Here is a 25,090-nt window from a genome sequence, read left to right as displayed (position 1 = left end):
AAGCAGCGATCCAGAGCTGTGTTACCATCACCTGACACAGCCCTGTTTATAATTTCCAACATTTTTTCAAGTGTTAAAGTGTTTCTCTGCCACTTGGCTGATGGCCCAGGACTTGACATAGGATGCTAAGGAGGCATGGTTAAATACTTCAAGCACAAGATCACTGCACTGTAGGTAATAACAACAAAAGGTTAAGAGTGCAAACACAAGGAAGTCTGCAGATGCTGGAATTTCAAGCAACGCACATAAAAATTGCTGGTGAACAGCAGGCCAGGCAACATCTCTAGGAAGAGGTACAGTCGACGTTTCGGGCCGAGACCCTTCATCAGGACTAACTGAAAGAAGAGCTAGTAAGAGATTTGAAAGTGGGAGGGGGAGGGGGAGATCCAAAGTGATAGGAGAAGACAGGAGGGGGAGGGATGGAGCCAAGAGCTGGGCAGTTGATTGGCAAAAGGGATATGAGAGGATCATGGGACAGGAGGCCTAGGGAGAAAGAAAAGGGGGAGGGGGGGAAAAAGCCCAGAGGATGGGCAAGGGGTATAGTGAGAGGGACAGAGGGGGAAAAAGGAGAGAGAGAAAAAGAATGTGTGTATATAAATAAATAACAGATGGGGTACGAGGGGGAGTTGGGGCATTAGCGGAAGTTAGAGAAGTCAATGTTCATGTCATCAGGTTGGAGGCTACCCAGACGGAATATAAGGTGTTGTTCCTCCAACCTGAGTGTGGTTTCATCTTTACAGTAGAGGAGGCCGTTGATAGACATGTCAGAATGGGAATGGAATTAAAATGTGTGGCCACTGGGAGATTAAGAGTGTTATATCTTAAAAGGGTTAAGAGTGCAAGATCGCATATCCACATGCTGCCACTACCAATGCGAGATAACGGGAGTGAGACTGCGAGGCTTGCGCGCGTGCCTTGTTATTGGCGGGAAAATGGTGCGTCTTGTCCCACGCAATACTGGTCGGCCAACAGCCTCACAGACTCCACTGCACACGCATGCGTAACTGTGAGTTTTGGATGCATTTAGGGAGAAGTTGGTAGAAATAGGTTTGACGCACAATTGTGAAAGGCATTGTCTGAAGACGCATATAACGGGGATAGGGTATATAGTAAACATTAACTTCAGCCACCAATCTTTAGACCTGAACATGGATTGTAGATTAAATTTAAAATGCAGCCCTGGAAAATAGTTTCCAGGAACTGTAGACGTCAGTTAATTGAAAACCAGACAATACTGATTAACATTCATTTTGGGTGTCTGCAGTATGGGTGCAAAGAAGGAGGTGTGAAAATTTATGTAATTCCAATGAAGCAATGTAGATACATTGTAACTATAGAACTGTCTCTTGATATTTAGCATATAAAATGCTATGTAATATTGGGTTGAAGAGGCCTTTTCCTCCAGACAGTATTTAATTTTGTTGAATAAAAGACTGCTTTTATAGCTACCAGCTGCGTCTCTCCAGTGACTTTGTTCACATTACTACAAAGATCACAGTCTTTTTCCCAGGGTCTGAAAGTCTAAAACTAGAATGTATCAATTTAAGATGAGAGGGTTGTGCGTATATGGAATGTGCTGCCAGCAGAAGTGTTTTAGGTGTGGATAATTAGTGTTTATATTTTGAGAGAGTACAGTTAGTGTTCAAAAGACATTTGGACAGGTTGATGGATAGGAAAGATTCAAAGGGATATCAACCAAATGCAGGCAAATGGGGCTAGCTCAGGAAAGCACCTTGTTCATCATGGACAAATTGGACTATAGGACTTGCTTCCATGATGGTGTTGCAGCAACAACCCTGCAGTGGAAATTGATGGGGTGGATTTTGGGCAAATTATCTTCAGTTAGTAGTGTTAAATGAGCAATTTCAAATTCCTGGGCGTCAACATACAGTATCAGAAATACAGTCGTGGGCACAACACAATGATACAATCAAGACGGCATGCCAGCAGCACTTCTTTATTAGGAACTGTTGTGTATTTAATATTTCAATAATATTGAAGTAACATTGTAAATGTATTGTGAAATAAGGATTCTTTTGTTTGTTTACATGTAACCCTCGGTTTGGCTAGCAGCTTAATCTAGGGGACGATAACCAAATTTAAGAAATCTCGTTTGGGTGGATGCCATGCAATGTGTCCTCTGTTACAAATCAGTACCCCGAAATAACAAACAGTACACAATATGCGATTAAATGAATGAGATTTATAATTCTTAATTTGACTATATGGTTAATAAAGAAACAAAAAGAAGGGCCCATTCTCATGAAACAGTCTAATGCGCGAACGTTGGAGCTCACAGTGTCATCCATTTGTTCCCGTCCTCCTACAAGCGTAACCGACCCTCGGACCCTCGCTCCTCAGTCTACTCTGTCCACTGGTCTACCAACTCTTTCCATTCGCGTCCTCTCTCTTCATCCTTCCCCGACAAGACTGCAAAATCCTTGCTCCCAGACACACAAGAAAGAACAACATCCCGCTCATTGGCTAACATACCCCGTTATCTCTCGTCATAACCCAAACATTGTTGCTACAGAGAAGCCATTACCTTAGCCTTAGCAGTGAAACATTTCAGAGAGGCCACTACATTAGCAGTGAAACCTTTCAGCGCCCTTGGAAGTTTTCATATTTTATTGTCTTGCAACATTGAATCACAATGGATTTAATTTGGCTTTCTTGACACTGATCAACAGAAAACACTCTTTCATGTCAAAATGAAAACAAATTTCTACACATCAGTTTAAATTTATTACAATTATTAAACACAAAATAATTGATTGAATAATAACTTACCCTCTTCAAGTCAGTATTTAGTAGATGCACCTTTGGAAGCAATTACAGCCTTGAATAATCTCTTTCAGCTTTGCACATCTAGACACTGCAATTTTTCCCCATTCTTCTTTACAAAACTGATCAAGCTCTGTCAGAGTGCATAGGGTTCATGAGTGAACAGCTCTTTTCAAGTCCAGACACAAATTCTCAATTGGATTGAGGTCTGGGCTCCAACTTGGCCACTCCAGGACATTAACTTTGTTGTTTTTAAGCCATTCCTGTATAACTTTGGCTTTAAGCTTGGGGTCATGTTCTTGCTGGTAAACAAGTCTCCTCCCAAGTCGCAGTTCTGTTGCACACTCCGTCAAGTTTTATTCCAGGAATTCCCTGTATTTTGCTGCATTCGTTTTACCCTCTACCTTCACAAGCCTTCCAGGGCCTGCTGTAGTGAAGCATCCCCACAGCATGATGCTGCCACCACCATTCTTCACGGTAGGGATGGTGTGTTTTGATGATTTGCAGTGTTTGGCTTACATCAAACAAAGCGTTTAGTCTGATGGCTATAAAACCTTCTTCCAGCTGACTTCAAAGTCTTCCAAGTGCCTTCTGGCAAACTCTAGCTGAGATTTCATGTGAGTTATTTTCAATAGTTCCTTTCTCTTTGCCACTTTCCCATAAAGCTGCGACTGGTTAACTAATCTCCATTTAACTAATTATGTGACTCGGGAAACAGTTGTACACGCAGGCTTCCCCATCTCAGCCACTGAAGCTCGTATCTCCTCCAGAGCTGTCATAGGACTCTTGACCTCCCTCACCAGTTCCCTTCTTGCACGGTCATTCAGTTTTTGAGGACAGCCTGCTCTAGGCAGATTTACAGCTGTGCCATATTCTTTCCATTTCTTGATGATTGACAACTGTACTCCAAGAGATATTCAGTGACTTGGAAATTATCTTATATCCATCTCTTGACTTGTGCTTTTCTATAACCTTTTTGCGGAGTTGCTTGGAGTGTTCTTTTGTCTTCATGGTATAGTTTTTGCCAGCATACTGACTCACCAGCAGTTGGACCTTCCAGATACAGGTGTATTCTTACTACAATCAATTGAAACATGGGGACTGCACACAGGTCTCCAAAAACAGATCTCCATTTAACTAATTATGTGACTTCTAAAACCAATTGACTGCACCAGTGATGATTTGGTGTATTATATTAAAGAGGGTGAATACTTATGTGATCAGACACTTTGTGTTTTACATTTGTAATTAATTTAGATCAATTTTGTAGAGATTGTTTCTCGCTTTGACACAAAAGAGTCATTTTCTGTCGAAGAATGTCAAAAAAAGCCAAATTAACTCCACTGGGATTCAATGTTGTAAAACAATGAAACATGAAAACTTCCAGTTGTGGGGGGGTTGATTACTTTTTATAGGCACTGTATGTCAATAATAAACCTGATACTGATTCAGAACAGTCCATAAACCAATGAACACTACTCCAAAATTGCTTTTATTCTTTTGCACTCTTAATACATTTTTCTAACTGTTGATGTCTTTGTTCTGCTGCAATTTTATGTCATATGTTGATGATAATAAATCTCATTCTAATTAAATGTACTATATACTTGTGACTATCATGCAGAACATTTAGCACTAATGACTGTGGATGGAATTCAAGTCAATTATTTTTCTCCTGTATTGGTCATTGTTATAAAGTCAGTTTTCAATTTATATATTTTTCAGTGTCCACTGTTGAGGAAGTGAAGGTTAATGTATAACTCTGTTTCTTCTTTCATCAGTGTTGAATATTTTTATGTTGCTTTGTTAGGAAGAATGGTCCTCCCTGGTTTGAGAAGCCATTCACTGAACATGTTTGAGAAATACTGCAGATATCATCACCTTGATTGAAACCACCCTGAAACTAAATGTACTTTCTACTTAATACTGCACCATGTAATACTATTGAAATCAACTACTTAAGTGAACTTGCTTTACTTTGTTTTTAAGCAATTAATTGTTATGACATACTAGGTGGAGTGCAGGTTAAGTAACAATGCCAGCTTTGCCTCTGAGTCAGCAAGTTAATAATTTAATTTTTCCTCCAGAGACTTGTGTATCTAATCTAAAATGGTATTGGAGTACAAGCTTGTTTGCAGAATCTAATATTTTAGATGTTGTGCCGAACCAAGACCCTATTCACTATGTCAATTAAACATAATGTGCTTTCTATATTTCACATTTATGATGATTGGCTGAGCCAGCTCCATCATGGGCACTATACTCCCCCACAATTGAGGACATCTTCAAAAGGTCATGCCTTTAAAAGTCAGCATCCATCATTAAGGACCCCCACTACCCAGGATATGCCCTCTTCTCATTACCACCATCAGAGAGGACGTACAGCAACACGAAGACATACACTCAACATTTTAGGAACAGCTCCTTCCGCTCTGTCATCAGGTTTGAATCAGAATCAGGTTTAATATCACCGGCATACGTCGTAAAATGTGTTTACTTTGTGGCAGCAGTACAATGCAATACATGATAATATATATAAAAACTGTATATTACTGCAAGTACACATACAGTGTGTGTGTGTGTGTGTGTGTGTGTGTGTGTGTGTGTATATAAATAAAAATATAAATAGTTAAACTAAATAATTAGTGCAAGAACAGAAGTAAAAAGTGGTAAGGTGGTATTCAAGGGTTCAATGTCCATTTAGAAATCGGATGGCAGAGGGGAAGAAGCTGTTCCTGAATCTGAGTGTGTGCCTTCAGGCTTCTGTATCTCCTACACAATGGTAACAGTGAGAATGTCCTGGGTGCTGCTGAATTTCTGAACCAATGAGCACTATCTCACTATTTCGGTCTCATTGTGCACTATTTCAGTTTATATAAATATATATTCCTTATTGTAATTCATAGTACATTTTACATATTGCACTGTACTGCTGCCACAAAACAGCAAATTTCATGACATATGTTGGTGATAATAAACCCGATTCTGATTTGGATTGCTGTTCGTTTTTTTTTTCCCTCCATCCCACATAAGTATAAAATAGAAAACTGAGAAAGAAAGAAGAGAAAATCTGCAGGTGCTGGAAATCCGAGCAACACACACAAAATACTGAAGGAGCTCAACAGGCCAGGCAGCATCTAGTAAAAGAGTACAGCCGAAACCTTCGGCAGGACTTCTGGGAGAGAAACCTGTTCATTTTCAACTAGACAAAGATACGATCTGGAGTAAATGTTATTGAACATTCATAGTGATAACTTTGATTATGGGTGGTTGTAGATACAAAGGGTAGTTGATCTTTTTCCACTTTGATTCAAATATATGAATTGTTATGGTACTGAAAGTCATTCCAGAATTTCATCCCCAGAGAGTGGTCCTAAATCATCTGCTTGTACAACATTCATCAGTCTAAGGCCTCTTTCAGCTGGAACCTTCTGGTTATTCCATCTCTCCTGAAATGCTACAGCTATGTGAGGAACAACTTACCACTGTTGTTAAGATTCTTGTTGTACTTCATGAAGATCCTACCAACAAGCCATGGATCTTGTACAACAGTTTCGCAGGGTAACATACCAGCTTGAAAGTTGGCACTTGTCAGGAAATGTCAAGGAACCTTGACCCAAAAGCAGGGCAGCAGAAACATTTTAGCAGTAAGCAAAATCTTTAACAATAAGACAATAAGCCACGAAGGGTCATGAAACAAGACAGAACAGGTACTGAACTCCACAAGCAACAAAATCATTGAAGGTAAGGAGCAAGTTGAACCCTACCTATCCGAGTCAACCAACTACTGCACATCCCGTTCACGATGATGTAAATCCATCAACTATCAAACCATGTACACTGGACGATCTTCCACCACACTAGGGCCTGAGGTGGAGACTCAGATGTGTTGAATGGTCCATGGAACACAGGTTTGAGGCAAGACACGTAGAAGGTAGTTGTGATCCTGATGGACAGTGGCAAGTGTCTGGTTGATGCAATGGGTAATCTTAAAGAGACCAATGAACTGAGGCACAGGGGTAGCTCTCAGGTGAACAGCCAGACACTCTCTCCAGGACGGAGAAGTCTGGCTGGGTGCTGCCAGCAGTTGGTCTGGTGGCAGTAGGCATGGATGGCTGCTTGGGTGGCCTTCAGTGTCCTCTTCCAAAATTTTGGCATCAGTAAACCAGGGCCCTGGTGAATAGAACATCTACTGATAGCTTAGTGGGGAACAATGCAGGTTGGTAGCCATGAAGCACTTCAAAAGGAGGGCATACCTGTGGCAGAGTAAGTATCTAGATTGTGGGTCAGTTCAGCCAAGAGCAGATACATCTCTCATGTGGAAGAGTTAGAGGCCGCAAATCATCACAGAAACTTCTCCATTTGCTGATTGGTTCTTTCTGATTGACCATCAGTCTGTGAATAATAGCCAAAGGGCAAACTCACTGAGGTGTGGAAAAGAGAGCAGGTGGCATGCCAGAAGCAGGAGATGAATTGTGGGCCCCCGTCCGACACAAGGTCCTGAGAGAAATCGTGGAGGCAAACTACATGTTGGAACAATAGGTCCACCATCTCCGTGGCTGAAAGAAGTTTGGGGAAGGCAATAAAGTAGGCCACGTTGGCGATCCAGTCCACCACTGTCATCACTATGGCTCCATTGGAAGATGGCAAACCTGTGATGAAATTCATGGCGATGTGAGGCCATGGGCATTGGGAACCAGTAAGGCCACTGGTTGGAGGAATTGGACTGGGCACATTGAGGGCAGGCAGCGACAAACCTGCACACATCTACAATCACAGTGGGCTGCCAGAACCAGAGTCACAGAAAACCAGAGTCTGTCATGCACCTGGATACCCAGAGAGGGGTGAGGAGTGGGCCCACTGGAGTGCCTCAGAGTGGTGTCATAACAATAACCTCTCACTCAATGTCAGCAAGATCTAGGAACTGATTATGGACTTCCGGAGAGAGAAACCAGAAGACAATGAGTCAGTCCTCAGAGGATCAGAGGTGAAGAGGGTTAGCAACTTTAAATTCCTGGGTGTTACGATTTCAAAGAATCTCTGCTGGACTCAGCATGCAAGTGCAATTGCGAAGAAAGCACAGCAGTGCCTATACTTCCTTAGGAGTCTTTGACAAACTTCTATAGATGGGTAGTGGAGAGTATATTGACTGGCTGCATCACAACCTGGTATGGAAACACCAATGCCTTTGAACGGAAAGCCCTACAAAAGGTAGTGGATATTGCCCAGTACATCATGGGTAAAGCCCCCCCCCCCACCACCACCACACAGGTCATGCTCTCTTCTTGCTGCTCTCATCAGATAGAAGGTACAAGAGCATCAGAACTCACAGCACCAGGTTCAAGAACAGTTACTACCCCTCAACCATCATTAGATCAGATTAGATTATGAGGACACTCAGTCCTCGTTTATTGTCATTTAGAAATGCATGCATTGAGAAATGATACAATGTTCCTCCAGAGTGATATCACAAAAAAGGGACAAACCAAAGACTAACACTGACAAGACCACATAATTATAACATATAGTTACAGCAGTGCAAAGCAATACCACAATTTGATAAAGAGCAGACCATGGGCACGGTAAAAAAAAAGTCTCAAAGTTCTGATCGACTCCCGATAGTCCCAATAGCAGGCGGCAAAAGGGAGAAACTCTCCCTGCCATAAACCTCCAGGTGCCGACAACTGCCGATGCATTGGAAGCACACGACCACGGACGACTCTGAGTCCCTCCGAAAACCTCGAGTCTCCAACCAGCCCCTCCGATACAGCCTCCCGAGCACCATCCTCTGCCGAGCGCTTCGATCCCGCCCCAGCCGCCGAGCAACAAGCAAAGCCAAGGACTCAGGGCCTTCTCCTCCGGAGATTCTGGATCACACACTAGCAGCAGCAGTGAAGAAGGCATTTCAGAAGTTTCTCCAGATGTTCCTCCGTGCTCTCACGTCTGTCTCCATCAAATCAGGATTGTGCATGGCACCCTACTTGACAGATAACAGATATCATTCACCGGAGTGGCTGCTGCGCGCTGCGTTGCGCCGCCATCTTCTCCTCCTTTTGAATAAAAGGAGATAACTAAACTCACTTGCATCATTGAAATGTCCCTCCAACCAATGATCTCACTTTCAGGATTCTCTTATTACCTCATGTTCTCATTATTTATTGCCTTTTATTTATATTTACATTTGCACAGTTTGTTGTCTTCTGCACTCTGGTTGATCTTTCATTGATCCTGTTGTAGTTACTATTCTATAGATTTGGTGAGTATGCCCACAGGAAAATGAATCTCAGGGTTATATCTGGTAACCTATATGTACTTTGATAATAAATTTAGTTTGAACTCTGAACTCTTATTTATTGCAAATGGAAGTTTTATTGTCCCAGTTAGCGGTGGCCCAGATCAGAACTCACCCAGTCAGGAGAGAGATGACAAAAGGGAATCTTGGCTCAGTCGTAGAATACAGAGATGATCGGAGCTCAAAGTTTAAGATTTACTGGGGCAGGAAGTTGCGGAATCCATCAAGGTGTTTGAGCACCAGGTTCTGGGGCTCCAAAGGAAGAGGTTGACTGGTGTGGGGTCGCTGTACCAAAATGAAGAGCTGATTGAGAGTGGAGGGCAGGTGGTCAATGGTTTCCTGCTGCTTCAAGATCGCGTGCTCCTATCGACGGACAACTTCCTTTAGGCAAACATACTCTGCTGGGTCAATCATTGATTCACCCATCCTGTTAGGAAATTTAGAGGAAACTGGACCCGAACGCAGAGCAGTGGAGACAATTTAGCAGTGAGTGATAGCTTTAATAATAACCTGCAAAAATAACAAGCCAAAAGCAGCTGCAAACTAAGAGAACAGGTACTAAGTTCCATAGGCAATAAGGCAAGGAGCAAATGACTGAGCTGACTGGTTTGATGAGTGAACAAAGGACTATGGCAGAGAGCTGGATCAAAATAGGCTGCAGGTGATTAATTGGAAGCAAGTAGCAGTTGACTCCTGTTAGTTGGGTGGAGACTGGGAGGTGCCTGCCTGTGCAGGCCTGACAGACGCTATCAAAGTTTGGAAACTTAACAGTAAAATTCACATATCTAGGTTCAAATACTAACAAAATCTCTCCAAAGTTTGTTACACCATCACCCAATATAATTTCTCTGAAGCAAGCCTTTTGCAGAGTCACCCAAGATAGCACAATGAAGCTGCAGTATATATACTCCTAAGCGCTTGTTAATCTTTCAGTTCATAGACAATGCCACTGTGCTCTGGCTATTTTACTAGCAATTTTCAAGCTGTTCAAGAAAACCTGTGCATGCTCAGTTATCTTTCCAATGCTATTAATATAGTTTTTAATGAATGATGGCCATGTTGAAATTGCCAACCCTTCACTATTAAGGTGCTTTCCTGTATGTATTCTGACATACTGGAACACAGAAATCGCTGGATTAACATTGGGTTTTCAGATGCATTTAAAATTGCCGACTGATCTCAAGCTCATCTGATCATAGGGACTAAAATGTTCTTAATTCATACCAATGGAAATAGAGACCTTTGATTTTCTTGTAAAGTTGCTCCATTATATCTCATAAAATTAATAAAGTATTATTAAAATTTATTAAAATTTTATGGCTGCCTTCTGGACTGAGTTTCGTAGCAAGTTAAGGACATTTAAATGATCCATTTCTTCCTCCCTCCAAAGCTTTGCAGAACTGCTCAACATCTGGAAACATGCATTCTTGTAGAATTCAAAGTCAGGATCAAACTTCTACATGAATATGCTGATTATCACTGTACAAAACACAGCAAGTTTATTGGAGTTGAGGGTGTAATGGAATGCAGTGAATATGATGAAGATGGACAGCAGGAAAATTTAAACTGAAAATGTTGGAAATACTCAACAGGTTAGGTCACATCTGTAAGAAGAGAAATAGAGTGTGGCCTGACAAATCTTTCCACATATATAGCCTAACCAGTACCTGTGGGAAGATCTATTTCCAACATTTTGATTTTTAGCACCGGCAACTTAAAAAAAAATCACCAGGAAAATTTAGATTGTTAGCAATGCTATTTTATTATATTAAAGATATTAAGTTACATCAAATAACAGAATGTGATAAAGATAGGAATATTGAAATTGATGTGCTTAGGATGGAATGTTACTAGAGGTCAGAGAATACAGGGTAAATGGGTAATAGGATATATCACAGGTAGAAGGTGTTTAAAGGGTTGGGAGTTTAGGCTCCAGAAGTCCAGAAACCAATATTCAGAGTTTAAAAATCAATGTTAAGTGGAATCTATTTCCCAAATTCCTATGGGATTAATATAAGTTAGCATGGACATAGTGAGTTGAAGAGCCTATTAACTTGCTATATGACTCTATGCCTTGGAAAGTTGCTGTAATGCATTTTGTAGATGGTGTGCACTGCCCCATACAGCATGCTGGTATTGAAAGGTTGTGTTATCCCATGTCTCATTGCAAATAACCACAGAATGTTTCATTCTGAGAAATTTTATAAGTGCTAAATACAACTCAAATTAGTGGATCATCCTGATTCCTGTGGATGTTAATTTCTGAGATATTTGTGAAGAGAAAGCAGGAAATGCAGTTTCTGGGTGAGATGGAAGATAATTCTTTGGATATGCTAAGATATGATAACATTCAATTAAATATGTGCTGGAATAAGGATCAAAATAGCAGCCTGAACTTGGCAAACAAGGAAGAACACTGACTGAAAAAAGAGTATGTGATAGAAATGGTGGGAGATCATTGTAGAGGGAAAGTGGCTTGAACTAATGAGGGGGAATACATATGTTTAACACTGCAACAACAAAAATTTGATCTGAAATAAAGACAATTGTCACCAACCTGTGACCCCACAGAGTTGTTGAACTTGCATGACATGCCCACAGCTCCAGTGATTGCTCCAGAGTTGAATTCCTATTCTGATCCTTTACTAGCAATTAGCAAACTTACAATTAAGCATTATTGACTGGTCAGTTGAGATGACCTTCACGGTCCCAAGCTACAAACTGTCACGAAATAGGCATGAATAGGCAACTTATCCCTTTTGCTTTTACCTCGCCTCCATTGACGTGACTAGTTGCCATAATACCTAGTAATTGCGCAGCACAGAATACGTGGTCCCTACATTCCTGCCCCCTAATTATTATAACATAATAATTATAACTGCACGCTACTAAGACATAGGAGACATGAAATCTCAACATCTACATAGATGTTCTTTTTGGTAAGCACTCTGTCCTGGACTGTGCTCCTCTCCCACCAAACCAGGTTGTCTCTCTTGACTGCATTCTGGAAAATCTGTTTTGAAGCGCTGCTGACAAAGCTCAGCCAAGTGCAAAACTGAAGACCCATTGAAGACCCAAATGAAGACTGTTATCTCTGGCTGAGCGTGGTTTCTTCCACCATCACGGTCTCCTTTCAACGGTCCATTTACAGTCCAACCCAGCATTGTTCTGATTGCATAGGGCCCATAATTAACACTACAAACCACTTGTAATGGCTCAAATGCTGCAGGCACATTCATCCCTATCAACAGCTCAGTTTCTGAATTAATTTCCAGCAAATAAACATACTTCAGGTGAGACTGTTCCTGAAAATCTCTCTGAAAAGGAATGTACCCTTTGTGAACAATCATACATTCCTGTGTATAGATATAAGGCAGTTCACAGTAGTTTTTACTGTCCAAGCCAGTCGCTTCTATTCCTGAAATGGCATAGCTACTCACTATGTTCTCTTGACCCATGGTGCGTAAGAGAATATGTGTTCCTTTTCCTGTCAGGTTGAGCTTGCTCATGAGGCTAGGTGCTGTCCTTCCTTGATCTTGGAAAGCATGTAACCACTACCATGTTACTCTTTGTAGACTTCACTCGAACTGGAATTATAGGAATTTTACAATCAACCTAGTGGTTTTCCAGCCACCGTAAAACCACAAGATACCAGGGCATATTTGCGAATGTGTTTGCTTCATTCATAGTTTGTTTCGCATCTGCACCCTGTTCATCAGTTCCACACTTGGCTTCACTTTCCACAGTAGCGGTGAAGCTACTTTAGCTTGAGAACTAATGTGGGATCAAGTTTTGTTCACACCTTTGCTTACTGCTGGGTATATAGCATTGTATTTCCTTCCACACACTGGATCATTGCAATTGTCATATTAGTGGGCATGTTCAACTCATGCATGGCCTGCATGTCTTCCAGGGCATCTAGATTTGAAACATAAGTGTCATCATACTGTAACTCAATGTTCTTAGAAGCACCTTGATTCTCTTAAATGGAGGGCACTCTTGCTTAAATGGAAAGATGAGGTCTCGCCCATTCATGTTCAATGGCTGCGTGATATGATGTCATGTCTAAATTTAGAGAAGATTCGGTGTTCAATTTCTGAATCTAATCAAGAGTTACAAACATTGTGGGGACCTTTTTTGAACTATTTTCAAAACCTTTGATTTGCTGTTAAAGCACAGATGATGGCTAATAATATACTTTTTTTTTTCTTTTTTCTTCTTTACTAATCAGCTTCAGTCCTGGTAGTGGGTTAGATTTTTTTCCATGTAATAAATTTACTATAGTTCAATATTATGAATCAATCAATTTGTATAAATATAGAGTAAGGAGTTTGTATGTGCGATTCAGTATAATGTATTTGATATATTTCTTTTTTCTTGAACTTTGTATTCTCCTATGTAGAAAATTAATTAAAATATTGAAAAAAAAGAAGCACCTTGCGCTATTGGATATGGCATAGGTTCAGAGTGCCACTTTGGTGCAGGCTGAGAGCGAACTACCCCTTGAGGTTCAAACTCGTGGCTCAGGCACAATGTATTCACCTTGACATGAGGTATGTTGGATTTTCTCTGTTCCATGTCAGCATAGGAACTCTCACCAAGGAACTGCTTTACTGTAGCTCGTTGAGTACTCATGGCACTTGAAGCACTTAACACTTTAACTCTGGCCATCTTGGCTGCAATTTCTTCTTGCAGATTAAGCTGTTCCATCTGCCTTCAAAGTTGCTCTGCCTGTTCTTCCTGGTCTCTGAAGCTGTTCCTGGTCTCTGTGAATCTGCTCTTTCTGTTGTTCCTGGCTTCTTCAAAACTTTTCTGCCTTTTCATCCCTCAAAATCTATTGTCTTGCATATTATTCAGCTAATTCAGCCTCCATTCCAATGTGTACCGATGTGGTATCAGATACATGAGACATCGATCTGCTAGTAACAGAATGTGCTCCATGCACATTAGACATGATGTCCTCTGCACGTACGTCATCCTGTAACTTATTAGTTGTCATAGCTTGTTCTTTGACTTTGTAAATATTTTCATTTCCCTCAGGGATCTGACCTTCACATGTTGTTTAATTTCTCCTTTAATTTCAAGGTTACTGCTTCTAGCTGAAATCATTTTATCTTCCAAGTGCACAGACGAGACAAAACAATGGTAGTTTCATTTCAGCTTTTCAATGATAGAAGCAAATCAATTATTTCAATTCTTCAGCATTTCAAACAGAACCAAGGATTGAACACTACAGGCAACCACCATTACAGCTTTTCAGTCCAACCCAGTTGGCCAGCAACATTTGACAACTTCGAAACTGTTTCAAACCAAACACACGGCGTGAACAACAAAACAGGTAATACTTGCCACGGGCCATTCTAGGCTGGTGCCTCCAATTTCTAGATCACACCCAAGTGCTGATGTTCATTTGGTAAAACTGTCAAAATCTTTGCTGACAAAATGTGCAGCAAAAATTTGATCCAAAATCAAAACAAAATAATTGCCGCCAGCCTGCAACCCCACAGAGTTGGTATACTTGCATAACATGCCCACAGCTCCAATGATTGCTCCAAAGTTGAATTCATATTTCGATCCTTTACTAGCAATTAGCAAATGTACAATTCAGCATTATTGACCGTTATCTCAGCAGTCAGGAAAGATATGACCACCGTGGTCCCAAGGTACAAACTGCCATGAAATAAGCATGAATAGGTAATTTATCCCCTTCGCTTTTATCATGCCCCCACTGATGTGACTATTTACCTTAATACACATAATAAATGTGCAACACAGAATACATGGTTCCTACAAACACCATGGACTGCCTCCTCCCGAGTTGGATAGGGATGCTATAGAATGTCTTTGAGAATTTAAACAACATGGAGTAGTTTTGAGTCACAAATGAAAACAATTAAAAGTAATTTGTCTACTCTTGGCAAAACAACAGTGGGGGGTGCAACAGGTGGGTAGCTAAGACTTATGCACAGTATTTTATTTGTCAGCAAGGAGTAGGTGGGGGTATGAAATCTGGCAGGAGCAAAGCATCTTGGAAATGGCAAGGGTGGAGCACTGCAGAAGGGGTGTGAGACAGGTGACAGAGAAAGAGTGCCGGGGAAGGGGGTGGCTCAGGTGCAAACAAACTGAGCCTTGAGCCAGCAGGCAAGGTCGCAATTCCAATCAATTGCTCTATTGATCATTACAGGTTGCCTCTCTGGTGCTTCCCATTCCCTCCTCTCTCCCTTCCCCTTTTCTGAACCATGATTCCCCTTTCCCTGCCCCCTTCCCACACTGAGTCCACACGAGAAATCCATATCAGAATCAGGTTTATCATCACTCACACATCATGAAATTTGTTTTTTCTTTTGCAGTAGCAGCAAAGCGCAATAAATAAAATTACTACAGTACTACAGAAAAGTCTTAGGTACCCTAGCTGTCTCTCAATATGTATACATGTGCCTTAGACTTTTGCACAGTACAGTATATAAGATGTCAAGTTAATAGTTTGACTCAAATCCTGCTGCTGTAGTATGCTTAATCAGAATGATATACTTCACAAAATAACATTATTATAAATATCTTCATTAAATGTAAAAAAAAGTCAAAATCCTCCAAAAAGGCAAAAGTTAAAGCAAAAGGAATGAACAACAAATTTGAATAAACAATGCAAGAATGAGGAGAATTAAGAATACAATCACAGTTTCTTGTTGGAATTTGATTTTCACATTTGGCAATGGTTATACATTATGGATAATGATGACGCTGCTTGCGGTTGTTAATGGCATCAGTAATCAAGGGAATATTGATGATGCAAAAATCTCCAGAAGTCACTTGTTCAGATTCTAAGCAGTGTCAATTTGCTTGTCATAGTCATAGTCATAGTCATACTTTATTGATCCTGGGGGAAATTGGTTTTCGTTACAATTGCTCCATAAATAATAAATAGTAATAGAACCATAAATAGTTAAATAGTAATATGTAAATTATGCCAGTAAATTATGAAATAGGTCCAGGACCAGCCTTGTGGCTCAGAATGTCTGACCCTCCCAGGGAGGAGTTGTAAAGTTTGATGGACACAGGCAGGAATGACTTCCTGTGACGCTCTGTGCTGCATCTCAGAGGAATGAGTCTCTGGCTGAATCCCACCCAGTACATTATGTAGTGGATGGGAGACATTGACCAAGATGACATGTAACTTAGACAGCATCCTCTTTTCAGACACCACCGTGAGAGAGTCCAGTTCCATCCCTAGAACATCACTGGCCTTACGAATGAGTTTGTTGATTCTGTTGGTGTCTGCTACCCTCAGCCTGCTGCCCCAGCACACAACAGCAAACATGATAGCACTGGCCACCACAGACTCGTAGAACATTCTCAGCATCATCTGGCAGATGTTAAAGGACCTCAGTCTCCTCAGGAAATAGAGATGGCCCTGATCCTTCTTGTAGACAGCCTCAGTGTTCTTAGACCAGTCCAGTTTATTGTCAATTTGTATCCCCAGGTACTTGTAATCCTCCACCATGTCCACACTGATCCTCTGGATGGAAACAGGGGTCACTGGTACCTTAGCTCTCCTTAGGTCTACTACCAGCTCCTTAGTCTTTTTCACATTAAGCTGCAGATAATTCTGTTCACACCATGTGACAAAGTTTCCTACCGTAGCCCTGTACTCAGCCTCATCTCCCTTGCTGATGCATCCAACTATGGCAGAGTCATCTGAAAACTTCTGAAGATGACAAGACTCTGTGCAGCAGTTGAAGTCCGAGGAGTGTAGGTACTGTAAGAGCTGGAACATGGTTCAGCTAGATTACCAGATTTCTACTTTATCTTGGAAGGTTCTGAACCACCTGAACTCCCACTGTTTGATCCACTAGAACTTTGCTCACTGTCCTCTCTTGGTTAAATTCAAAAATCATGAGTATGTCAGATATTTTGTAATATTATTTTTGAGCTTCTTCAGGAATTTGTTCTCTCCATTCTTTTAATTCTGGCCTTTTAGACATTTTCATTCAGTTATCACTGGTCATGCCTGCGTTAAATGACTCATTAAACCATGCTACATCCCTAAATTTCTTGTTTTCTTTTCAGATGCTCCTCGAGGTATATTTCTTGAAGCAAACCATTAGTTGCCTAACATGTGCTTTGGTTTGTCAGTATTGCCACAAAGTACCTTAGGATATTTTACTCCATTAAAGATGATACTACAAATACAAGTTGTTGTTATTGGTGCAACACTAGCTCTTTAAGCAACACACATCAAAGTTGCTGGTGAACGCAGCAGGCCAGGCAGCATCTCTAGGAAGAGGTACAGTCGACGTTTCAGGCCGAGACCCTTCGTCAGGACTAACTGAAGGAAGAGTGAGTAAGGGATTTGAAAGTTGGCGGGGGAGAGGGAGATCCAAAATGATAGGAGAAGACAGGAGGGGGAGGGATGGAGCCAAGAGCTGGACAGGTGATTGGCAAAAGGGGATACGAGAGGATCATGGGACAGGAGGTCCGGGAAGAAAGACAAGGAGGGGGGGAGGACCCAGAGGATGGGCAAGAGGTATATTCAGAGGGACAGAGGGAGAAAAAGGAGAGTGAGAGAAAGAATGTGTACATAAAAATAAGTAACAGATGGGGTACGAGGGGGAGGTGGGGCCTAGCGGAAGTTAGAGAAGTCGATGTTCATGCCATCAGGTTGGAGGCTACCCAGACGGAATATAAGGTGCTGTTTCTCCAACCTGAGTGTGGCTTCATCTTTACAGTAGAGGAGGCCGTGGATAGACATGTCAGAATGGGAATGGGATGTGGAATTAAAATGTGTGGCCACTGGGAGATCCTGCTTTCTCTGGCGGACAGAGCGTAGATGTTCAGCAAAGCGGTTTCCCAGTCTGCGTCGGGTCTCGCCAATATATAAAAGGCCACATCGGGAGCACCGGACGCAGTATATCACCCCAGTCGACTCACAGGTGAAGTGTTGCCTCACCTGGAAGGACTGTTTGGGGCCCTGAATGGTGGTAAGGGAGGAAGTGTAAGGGCATGTGTAGCACTTGTTCCGCTTACACGGATAAGTGCCAGGAGGGAGATCAGTGGGGAGGGATGGGGGGGACGAATGGACAAGGGAGTTGTGTAGGGAGCGATCCCTGCGGAATGCAGAGAGAGGGGGGGAGGGAAAGATGTGCTTAGTGGTGGGATCCCGTTGGAGGTGGCGGAAGTTACGGAGAATAATATGTTGGACCCGGAGGCTGGTGGGGTGGTAGGTGAGGACCAGGGGAACCCTATTCCTAGTGGGGTGGCGGGAGGATGGAGTGAGAGCAGATGTACGTGAAATGGGGGAGATGCGTTTAAGAGCAGAGTTGATAGTGGAGGAAGGGAAGCCCCTTTCTTTAAAAAATGAAGACATCTCCCTCGTCCTAGAATGAAAAGCCTCATCCTGAGAGCAGATGCGGTGGAGATGGAGGAATTGCGAGAAGGGGATGGCGTTTTTGCAAGAGACAGGGTGAGAAGAGGAATAGTCCAGATAGCTGTGAGAGTCAGTAGGCTTATAGTAGACATCAGTGGATAAGCTGTCTCCAGAGACAGAGACAGAAAGATCTAGAAAGGGGAGGGAAGTGTCGGAAATGGACCAGGTAAACTTGAGGGCAGGGTGAAAGTTGGAGGCAAAGTTAATAAAGTCAACGAGTTCTGCATGCGTGCAGGAAGCAGCGCCAATGCAGTCATCGATGTAGCGAAGGAAAAGTGGGGGACAGATACCAGAATAGGCACGGAACATAGATTGTTCCACAAACCCAACAAAAAGGCAGGCATAGCTAGGACCCATACGGGTGCCCATAGCTACACCTTTAGTTTGGAGGAAGTGGGAGGAGCCAAAGGAGAAATTATTAAGAGTAAGGACTAATTCCGCTAGACGGAGCAGAGTGGTGGTAGAGGGGAACTGATTAGGTTGCTTGAATTTCCAGCATCTGCAGAATTCCTGTTACTAGCTCTTGAAACCCAGTGCAACAATAGCTCTAACTGGATTGCCCTACTTGGAACAGTACGATCAGATGATTTGTTTGCAGCATAAAGGAACAGAACAAATGATCTCCCATCATCAGTAGTCTTTTTTTTTAATAGAGAAGGCATTGAAAGGCAAAATAAAATAGAGGGAGCAGTATAATTGTCTGTCACCTTGCGACTTCATATTTCTTCTTTTCTGAAAACCTTAATGAAAAAACTAATTGTTTTGATAACATTCCAAATTAAAAGTACTGTATTGAAGAGCCCAGGAAATGCTTCTGTTTGTTTAACCAGTTTTTCATAAAGTAAGTAATATGTCAGTTATATCAGATTATGTTTACTAACTTACTTGGACCCGTAGTTCCCAGTGCGGCATAGGCCACCGATAACCACCATCCTGTGAAGTCGATGGTATGGTTGGAGTTCATAAGCACTTCTGAAATCCACTCTACCTGTTTCCACCTCTTACAATGGGGAAATAGGGCTTGGCTTCGCGAGGCATGTCAGATTATAAATTATTGGCAAAGATACAATTGCAAGATGGATGAAACAATTTTACAACAGCAAAATACAGCAAGTATTGGCAATCTGAAATGAAACAGAAAACACAATATTCTCAAAAGGCAAGTCAACATCTATGATAAGAGAATCTGAGTTTATGGTTAAGTCACTAATCTTTCATCTAGATTGGAATCAGCGGTAAATAGACTGTAGGTTGCAGAGGAAAGGAAAGGTGGAGGCAATAACAGAAGAGAGGTTCTATGAAGTGTATAATACAAGAAGGATTAGATGACAAAAGAGGAATAATTAAAAGAAAACCTTTGATGATTTAATTGTCATTTGAATCTGGTGAACTGACTGCCTTGTAATAGTTCCCAACAACCAATACTCTTCATTATTTTAGAACACTGCTTTCCTTTGATCACAGAACAGCAGATGTAGCGGAAAACTCAATAACTAAGTGATTGGACTGCATATATTAAAGGAGACAATTTACTGCATTCTATTCAAAATAAGAAAACAGAAGTGAATCCAATGACTTCAGGCTCTTCTAATACACTTAAAACCTTGTCTGGACAACCACATCAGTGAAACCAGAACAATCCTCAATCAATGATGAAATTAGAATCAGAATTTACAATGCAATATACTCTCCTTTATCTCAGTTTATGATCTCCTATTCTATTCTACTCCTTTTCAAAAATCTCTGCCATTTGCTGAATCTGGCCACATGGACTTTCAGAATCAGAATCAGGTTTATTATCACCGGCATGTGACGTGAAATTTGTTAACTTAGCAGCCGCAGTTTAAGGCAATACATAATCTAACAGAGAGAAAAAAATAATAAACAAAACATAATAATAAATAAACAAGTAAATCAATTACATATATTGAATAGACATTTAAAAACATACAAAAACAGAAATACTGTATATTTAAAAAAAGAGAGGTAGTGTCCAAAGCTTCAATGTACATTTAGGAAACGGATGGCAGAGGGGAAGAAGCTGTTCCTGAATGAGTGTGTGCCTTCAGGCTTCTGTACCTCCTACCTGATGGTAACAGTGAGAAAAGGGCATGCCCTGGGTGCTGGAGGTCCTTAATAATGGACGCTGCCTTTCTGAGACACCGCTCCCTAAAGTTGTCCTGGATAATTTGTAGGCTAGTGCCCAAGATGGAGCTGACTAGATTTACAACATTCTGCAGCTTCTTTTGGTCCTGTGCAGTAGCCCCTCCATACCAGACAGTGATGCAGCCTGTCAGAATGCTCTCCATCGTACAACTGTAGAAGTTTCTGAGTACATTTGTCAACATGCCAAATCTCTTCAAACTTCTAATAAAGTATAACCACTGTCTTGCCTTCCGTATAACTACATCGACATGTTGGGACCAGGTTAGATCCTCGGAGATCTTGACACCCAGGAACTTGAAGCTGCTCACTCTCTCCACTTCTGATCCCTCTATGAGGATTGGTATGTGTTCCTTCGTCTTACCCTTCCTGAAGTCCACAATCAGCTTTTTCGCCTTACTGACATCGAGTGCCAGGTTGTTGCTGCGGCACCATTCCACTAGTTGGCATCTCACTCCTGTACGCCCTCTCATCACCACCTAAGATTCTACCAACAATGGCTCTATCATCAGCAAATTTGTAGATGGTATTTGAGCAATGCCCAGCCACACAGCCACATGTATATAGAGAGTAGAGCAGTGTGCTAAGCACACACCCCTGAGGTGCACCAGTGTTAATCGTCACCGAGGAGGATATGTTACCACCAATCCGCATAGACTGTGGTCTTCCGGTTAGAAAGTCGAGGATCCAATTGCAGAGGGAGGTACAGAGGCCCAGGTTCTGCAATTTCTCAATCAGGATTATGGGAATGATGGCATTAATTGTTGAGCTATAGTCGATGAACAGCATCCTGACTTAGGTGATTGTGTTGTCTAGGTGGTCTAAAGCTGTGTGGAGAGCCATTGGGATTGCATCTGCTGTTGACCTATTGTGGCGTTAGGCAAATTGCAATGGGTCCAGGTCCTTACTGAGGCAGGAATTCCCAGGTTCCATTACCCACCATTGGTAATAACAGAGATATTGAGAGGGAATTCCACAACTTCAGTTGCTGGGGTCCTAACCTATGGAATTCCTATCACTACCTCTCTTCCTCTCTCATGTTCTTCTGCTTTAAGGCATTTCTTAAAAGCTGCATATTTGATCAAACTTCAGACATCATTTATGTTCCTGATAATCACTTTGGAGCATTGTTATACATTATCAATGTGGCGCATGTACAAATTCAGAGGAATTTGCAGCTTTAGAAATTTCACTTTCTCTGTGCTCTACTAACTGGCTGTGGAGTTAGTCATAGCTTAGAACTGCAGTTATGAAATAATCATCATGCTCCTCGGAATGTGTGCTGCCTCATTTCACAATATTCCAGAAATCCAAGACAAAGCACAAAATCTTGCAGACAGTATAGATTGAAAACGTCTAATGGAAGTTGCATTATTATTCCTTCTACCACCAAGACAATTTCAGTAAATACAATGAAGTTGAAGCACACAAACTAAGAGTGGCTGGCAACTAGGAAAATAAAGCTAGAGTTGAGCTTGCTTTATAACCAGGTAACACACAGCTTCAAATGTATGTACTTACATCATTCTCTGCAGGATATTTTCCTGCCAGTTTAGTTCAATCCAGTGTGATGCCCTGTTGGATTTTACTGTCAATTGCTATCATAGAAACCATAGAAACAACAGCACAGAAACAGGCCTTTTGGCCCTTCTTGGCTGTGCCGAACCATTGTCTGCCTAGTCCCACTGACCTGCACAGGGATCATATCCCTCCATACACCTCCCATCCATATATCTGTCCAATTTATTCTTAAGTGTTAAAAAAGAACCCGCATTTACCACCTCATCTGGCAGCTCATTCCATACTCCCACCACTCTCTGTGTGAAGAAGCCCCCCCCAATGTTCCCTTTAAACTTTTCCCCCCTCACCCTTAACCCATGTCCTCTGGTTTTTTTCTCCCCTTGCCTCAGTGGAAAAAGCCTGCTTGCATTCACTCTATCTATACCCATCATAATTTTATATACCTCTATCAAATCTCCCCTCATTCTTCTATGTTCCAGGGAATAAAGTCCCAACCTATTCAACCTTTCTCTGTAACTGAGTTTCTCAAGTCCTGGCAACATCCTTGTAAATCTTCTCTGCACTCTTTCAACCTTATTTATATCCTTCCTGTAATTTGGTGACCAAAACTGAACATAATACTCCAGATTCAGCCTCACCAATTCCTTATACAAACTCATCATAGCATTCCAGCTCTTATACTCAATACTTTGACTAATAAAGGCCAATGTACCAAAAGCTTTCTTTATGACCCTATCCACCTGTGACGCCACTTTTAGGGAATTTTGTATCTGTATTCCCAGATCCCTCTGTTCTACTGCACTCCTCAGTGCCTTACCATTAACCCTATATGTTCTACCTTGGTTTGTCCTTCCAATGTGCAATACCTCACACTTGTCAGTATTAAACTCCATCTGCCATTTTTCAGCCCATTTTTCCAGCTGGTCCAAGTCCCTCTGCAGGCTCTGAAAACCTTCCTCACTGTCTACTACACCTCCAATCTTTGTATCATCAGCAAATTTGCTGATCCAATTTACCACATTATCATCCAGATCATTGATATAGATGATAAATAACAATGGACCCAGCACTGATCCCTGTGGCACACCACTAGTCACAGGCCTCCACTCGGAGAAGCAATTCTCTACTACCACTCTTGGGCTTCTTCCATTGAGGCCAATGTCTAATCCAATTTACCACCTCTCCATGTATACCTAGCGACTGAATTTTCCTAACTAACCTCCCATGCGGGGCCTTGTCAAAGGCCTTACTGAAGTCCATGTAGACAATATCCACTGCCTTCCCTTCATCCACTTTCCTGGTAACCTCCTCGAAAAACTCCAATAGATTGGTCAAACATGACCTACCACGCACAAAGCCATGTTGACTCTCCCCAATAAGTCCCTGTCTATCCAAATGCTTGTAGATTCTGTCTCTTAGTACTCCCTCCAATAACTTACCTACTACTGACGTTAAACTTACTGGCCTATAATTTCCCGGATTACTTTTCGATCCTTTTTTAAACAACGGAACAACATGAGCCACTCTCCATTCCTCTGGCATCTCACCTGTAGACAGTGACATTTTAAATATTTCTGCCAGGGCCCCTGCAATTTCAACACTTCTTCTTCAAGGTCCAAGGGAACACCCTGTCAGGTCCTGGGGATTTATCTACTTTAATTTTCCTCAAGACAGCAAGAACTTCCTCCTTTTTGATCGGTATAGTTTCCAATATCTCACTACTTGTTTCCCTTAATTCCATAGACTTCCTGCCAGTTTCCTTAGTAAATACAGATGCAAAAAACCTATTTAAGATCTCCCCCATTTCCTTTGGTTCTGCATATAGCGGACCACTCTGATCTTCAAGAGGACCAATTTTATCCCTTACAATCCTTTTGCTCTTAATATACCTGTAAAAGCTCTTTGGATTATCCTTCACTTTGACTGCCAAGGCAACCTCATGTCTTCTTTTAGCCCTCCTGATTTCTTTCTCAAGTATTTTCTTGCACTTCTTATACTCCTCAAGCACCTTATTTACTCTCTGCTTCCTATACATGTCATACAACTCCCTCTTCTTCTTTATCAGAGTTGCAATATCCCTTGAGAACCAAGGTTCCTTATTCCTGTTCACCTTGCCTTTAATCCTGACAGGAACATACAAATTCTGCACTCTCAAAATTTCTCCTTTGAAGGCTTCCCACCTACCGATCACATCCTTGCCAGAGAACAACCTGTCCCAATCCACGCTTTTTAGATCCTTTCTCATTTCTTCAAATTTGGCCTTCTTCCGGTTAAGAACCTCAACCCTAGGACCAGATCTATCCTTGTCCATGATCAAGTTGAAACTAATGGTGTTATGATCACTGGAACTAAAGTGCTCCCCTACACAGACTTCTGTCACTTGTCCTAACTCGTTTCCTAACAGGAGATCCAATATTGCATCCCCTCTAGTTGGTCCCTCTATATATTGATTTAGAAAACTTTCCTGAACACATTTTACAAACTCTCAACCATCTAGACCCCTAACAGTATGGGAGACCCAATTGATATATGGAAAATTAAAATCCCCTACCACCACAACTTTATGTTTCCTGCAGTTGCCTGCTATCTCTCTGCAGATTTGCTCTTCCAATTCTCGTTGACTATTGGGTGGTCTGTAATACAATCCCACTAATGTGGTCATACCTTTCCTGTTTCTCAGCTCCACCCATAAGGACTCAGTAGACAAGCCCTCTAATCTGTCCTGCCTGAGCACTGCTGTAATATTTTCCCTAACAAGCAATGCCACTCCCCCACCTTTCATTCCTCTGCATCGAACACATCTGAAACATCGGAACCCTGGAATATTAAGCTGCCAGTCCTGCCCCTCCTGTAGCCAAGTTTCACTAATTGCTATAACATCATTTTCTATCCTGAGAAAAGGAATA

General features: G+C 41.7%; 1 long non-coding RNA gene across 1 annotated transcript; it reads left to right on the top strand.

Moving 5' to 3' along the window:
- Nucleotides 1-216: 216 nt before the first annotated feature.
- Nucleotides 217-17,228, top strand: LOC140197260 (uncharacterized). The gene is made up of 4 exons (XR_011885898.1): nucleotides 217-293; nucleotides 13,479-13,629; nucleotides 14,162-14,414; nucleotides 17,144-17,228. It is a non-coding gene; the product is annotated as an uncharacterized lncRNA (long non-coding RNA).
- The last annotated feature ends 7,862 nt before the right edge of the window (nucleotides 17,229-25,090 follow it).

This window comes from Mobula birostris, chromosome 5 (genome assembly GCF_030028105.1).
Source record: "Mobula birostris isolate sMobBir1 chromosome 5, sMobBir1.hap1, whole genome shotgun sequence".
Classification (NCBI taxonomy): domain Eukaryota; kingdom Metazoa; phylum Chordata; class Chondrichthyes; order Myliobatiformes; family Myliobatidae; genus Mobula; species Mobula birostris.
The sequence above is the reverse complement of the archived record's forward strand: the minus strand, read 5'-3'. Positions and strand labels throughout refer to the sequence as shown.